This window comes from Puma concolor, chromosome B1 (assembly GCF_028749965.1).
Source record: "Puma concolor isolate L17-30 chromosome B1, mPumCon1.1.hap2, whole genome shotgun sequence".
Taxonomy (NCBI): Eukaryota; Metazoa; Chordata; class Mammalia; order Carnivora; family Felidae; genus Puma; species Puma concolor.
In genome coordinates this window covers 142,434,202-142,439,814 of record NC_141670.1, presented here as the reverse complement: position 1 = coordinate 142,439,814, position 5,613 = coordinate 142,434,202, and positions in this window count along the sequence as shown.

Sequence of the window (5,613 nt, the reverse complement as noted above, 5' to 3'; positions counted from 1 at the left end):
AAGGAGTGTTCAATGAAATAGGAAGAAAATCACTGGTTTTCTAGAAGTGAAGTGAAGAAAAAGTTTGAGAGAGAGAAGGTGAACTAAAGTTATTTATTGGGCATGGCAAGAAGTGTGTTGTTGGTGACATTGACGTAAGTAATTTCAATAGAGTAATCAAAGTCTGCCTAGAGAATGTTCAAGAAGAATAGGAAATGAAGAAATATTTTTAAAAATAGGGATCAAAGAAATGGGATGGTAGCTATAAGGGATGTCAGCTCTAATAAGGATTTTATTTTATTTTTTTAACGAGAGATATTAGAAAATGTGCTTATGCTGACAAGAATGATCTGTCATGCCTCGACTTTTGAGTTTGTGAGGAGGACACATTGTCAGACTTTTATTTGTCAAAACAGATGAGCTTTGTGTTGAGAGAGGAGGTAGTTTTTGTTGACATCTTCATTAGAATCAATAACGTTGTATATGAATAGCTTCAGATTTGCTCTTTTAAGACAAACATAAATAACTTCTCAGGGCTTGCTCTGCTCTACCCAGGTTCCCAGGCATCTAGGCACGTGGCAGGAGTGGCCGACCTGCCAAACAGTGTGTCTGGTCCTGTGTGATGGATTGGTGGGTTTTGATGAATGGCCCATGCCAGGCAGCACCATTAGAGCTGACTGACTCCAGCAAGATTAATTGTTTTAGATTGTACAGACATCTTTCAAGAGGGACGTATTTCTGTATATCTCTCTTCCGTCCATCACAAAGAGGTCCCTTGCAGCTTGTCATCATCTATAAAGAGGAACAAAACATTTTTGTACCTACCAAGGATGCTTTCAACTATTTCCTCAGTTATTTTTATATCTTCAGGGCCGATAAACGTATTTTGGTTATCTTTTGTAGTTGTTAAACTCTCATTGTAAGTTGTCCCTGGCACCATCTAGGAGTGAAAATTAAAATGGAAAGGTCTAAAGACCAAGGTATATCGTGGCTTTATTTAGTTTGTAGAACACAGCAATTATCATATTATAAACATTTATCTACACGTCTTAGTTTTCTTGAGAGATAGATACCTAGGCCTGGGATATATTAAGTATTCCATAAATGTTTGTTAAGTGATTTAATTTATGAATGAGATACATAATACTATTTTAGAGTTAATGGTATTTAAAAAATATTTAAAATGCTTTGGCTTTTTCCTTAAAAGAACAATTTGGTGAAGAGAATGTATTTTGAAGTGACATATATACTATTTATTTTTGCCAAACATTTCTATAGAGCTTATTATACAACAGGCACTGTAATAATTGCTTTCAAAATATTAGCATAGATAATTTCTTAAGTCAATATTATTATTACCATTTATACAAAAAGAAACTGAGGCATGGAGAAATTAAGGAAGGTTATATAGCTAATAAAGGGCAGTGCAAATATTCAAATCCAAGCAGACTAACTTCAAAACTCTAACTACATGGTTTGCCAAACCATAATGTTTGGAAATTGATTTAATGTATAGTACATTATTTTTCAGAATCAATTACTGTTGATCAGGGACAAACTATAATCAGGGGCCCCTGGGTGGCTCAGTCAGTTGAGTGTCCAACTTCTGCTAAGTCATGATCTCACAGTTCGTGGTTTCAGCCCCGCGTTGGGCTCTGTGCTGACAACTCAGAGCCTGGAGCCTGCTTCAGATTCTGGGTCTCCCTCTCTCTGCCCCTCCCCCACGTACCCTGTTTCTCTCTCAAAAATAAATAAACATTAAAAAAAAATTATTAAAGAAAAAGGAATAAACTATAATCAGAATGCTGTACTTGGAACTGCTTTGAAGTTTGAGAGGTTTATGGTTTGGGGTCCACAAAACTAATAGTTACTGCTTATTACACTTAACTATTGACAGGTATCATACTAGGTTCTTTATATTTACTACCTTAATTCTTAAATGATAAATCTGAACAATAGGAGTTTTTACCCTATTTTACAGTTAAGGAAACTAAAGTGTGACTGGAGGAACTGGAAATCAAACCCACGTATGTCTGTCTTACTTCAAAATCAGGGCTCTGTAGAGTGACTCAGCAGGGAAAATAAAAGGACGTACTTTAATAAGTCAATTTTGTAGAGAAGACAGAACCAAGTGGGTCAAACTATGGTGTTTTCTGAAGTTGAGATTGAATTTAAGATTGTTTTATGCAAAATCCCCATTTTGTAATCTCTGAAAATAACCATTTCCTCTTTTTAGTTTTTATGTTTTGGTTAAAAATTTTGTTTTAATTCAAGTGGAAAATCATGGAGAATACGAAGAAAAGAAGTGATCAGTGTCAATAATAAAATTAAAAGTATATATACTCAGCACAAAAATAATTCATTGCTTTTATCTTCTTAAAGAAATTTAGTGTTAGCTAAAATTAAGAATTTTGGGCTTCATCTTCTCTTGTTCATCTACAGTTCTGTCATAGTTATAAGAAAATGATAACTGACCTTTAATCTACCTTGGCCAGCTGCCATGTAAAGTACATACATTGCCTAATTTAATCTTTATAATAATCCTATTTGTTATATACTATTATTATTTCATTGATTAGGAAACTGAGGACAAGAGAAGTAATCACTTGCCTAAATTCACTCAGATTATAAGTATCAGAGGTGAGATGTTAATTATGTTCTATGTGACCCTAAGTTCATTAAGTACATTTGTTGTAAGTTACAGCATCCAATGATAATTGTTTAACTAATTAGAAAGCACTTCCATATCCTCAATCACATTTAATTTTGATAATTTTGTGAGGTAGGTAAGTCAAATAAAAGAAAGACCAGGAAGATCCTGAGTTAAGAAAACCTTTTTTTAAAAAACAATGAACAAAAGACTATGTTAAAGTTAAGTACTACTTTTAAGAAAAAGAAAATGTAAGCCACAAAATTGGATAAAACAATCTCAAAACGTATATCTAACAAAGAAAAAGATTCTTTAAAATTAGTGGGAAAAAGACAGGTAACTTAGTAGAAAAATTAAAAAAGACCTAGACAGACACTTCACTGAGGTTATTCATAGACATAAACATGCAAAGGTGCTCAACTTGATTTTCATCAAAAAATGCAAATTTAATCCATAATACAATGCCATTATGGCTAAAATAAAAAGGTGTTTGTGAAGATATAGAATGACCAGAACCCTCATACCCTGCTGGTGTGAGGATAAATTTCAGATACTTTAGAAAGCTATTTGGCAATTATTCACTAAAGCTGAATATATGCATTCATACCCTATGACCCAGTAATGCCACTCTTGAGGGTATACTCAACAGAAATGTGTATGTGTATATATATATATATATATATATATATATATATATATATATATGTATGTATATATATATACATGCATGTATGTATATATATATGCATGTATGTATATATGGACACCTAAAGACATGAAATTATGTTCTATAGAAGCACTATTTGTAATACTCTAAAATTGTAAACTCTCCTGGGGCCCCTGGGTGGTTCAGTCGGTTAAGCCTCTGACTTCGGCTCAGATCATGATCTCACAGTCGGTGAGCTTGAGCCCCACATTGGGCTCTGTGCTGACAGCTCAGGGCCTAGAGCCTGCTTCGGATTCTGTGTCTCCCTCTCTCTCTGACCCTCCCCCGTTCATGCTCTGTCTCTCTCTGTCTCAAAAATAAACGTTAAAAAAAATAAAAATAAAATTGTAAACTCTCCAAATGTTCATCAACTGTCAAGTGGATAAATATGTGTGATGTGTTCACATAATGAAATGCTATGCAGAAATTATAATAAATTGCAATTGTACACAATAGCATGGAAGAATCTCCCAGACAAAATGTAAAGTGAAAAAAGACAGATACAAAATAGCACATGCTATCTAGTTATATTTATATAAATTTCAAAAACAGAGAAAACCAATCTATACAGATAGAAGTCATGATAGTGATGACAATTGGGGATGGTAATAATTGGAAAAGGGCATGGGAAAAGCATGTGCTAAACAATTTATTCTCTTGTTGATGGATGTTTGTGTTGTTTCCAATTTGGGGCTCTTATGAATGGAGCTGCTCTGAAATGTTTTTCTATTTTTTTAATTTTATTTAAATCCAACTTAGTGAACATGTAGTGTAATAATGATTTCAGGAGTAGAATTTAGGGATTCATCACTTACAGATAATACCCAGTGCTTTTGGTGAAGGTATGTTTAGTAATCTTTCTTGCCTTACACTCTACTTTGCTGATACTAATATAGCCATACCAATTTCCTTTTTTGTTAATGTTTGTGTGGTATAGCTTTTTTACCCTATGTCCTTAGAAGACTGTCTCATGGGAACAACCCAAGTGTCCATCAATGGGTGAATAAATAAAGAAGTTATGGGATACACACACACACACAGACACACACACACACTAGAAAATTATTCAGCTATAAAAAACAAAACAAAACACGGAAACCCTACCATTTGTGAAAACATGGATGGAACTTGAAAAGCATTATGCTAAGTGAAATAAGTCAGACAGAGAAAGACAAATACTGTATGAACTTACTTGTATGTGCATCTATTTAAAAACACACCTAACAAAACTCATAGAAAAAGAGATACAATTTGTGGTTATCAGAAGTGTAAGATAGGGGAAGGGGAAATTGGAAGAATGTGGTTGAAATATACAAACTACTAGTTATAAATATAAAATAAGTATGCTATAGATGTAATGTGTAACATGAGGACCATAATACTGTTGTATGATAATATAGAAAAGTTAGGAGACTAGATTTGAAGACTTCTGATTACAAGGAGACATTTTTTTCCCCTTTATTGTGTCTATGTGAGATGATGGATGTTAACTAAACCTACTGTGGTAATCAGTTCACAATGCTGTATATGAAAATCAAACCATCATACTGTATACCTTAAATTTATATACTGTACTGATGTACATCAGTTATAATTAACTCTTGAACAACAAAGGGCTTAGGGGCACCAACCTCCATGAAGTTAAAAATCCACGTATAACTTTTGACTTGCTCAAAACTCAACTACTGGGGCACTTGGGTGGCTCAGTTAGTTGAGCTTCCAACTCTTGATTTTGTCTCAGGTCATAATCCTAGGGTCATGAGATCAAGCCCTACATCAGGCTCTGTGCTGAGCATGGACCCTGCTTAAGATTCCCTCTCTCTCCCTCTCCCCAGCTTGTGCTCTCCCTCTCAAAAATAAAAAAAAATATTAAAAAAACTTAACTAATAGTCTACTGTAGACTGGAAGCCTTACTAATAGGTCAGTTAACGCAGATTTTGTGTGTTATATGTATTCTTTACTGTATTCTTACAACAAAGTAAGCTAGAGAAAATAAAATGTTATTAAAATCATAAGATAAAATACATTTACAGTACTGTACTGTATTTTAAAATCCACATATAAGTGGACCCACACAGTTTGAACTCATGTTTTTCAAGGCTTAACTGTGTTTCTCAATAAAACTGAAAAAAAGTTTTAAAAAAGACTGTCTCTTCTAAACTTCATTTAGTTGAGTCTTTTTTAAAAAAACAAAAAACAGGGGCGCCTGGGTGGCGCAGTCGGTTAAGCGTCCGACTTCAGCCAGGTCACGATCTCGCGGTCTGTGAGTTCGAGCCCC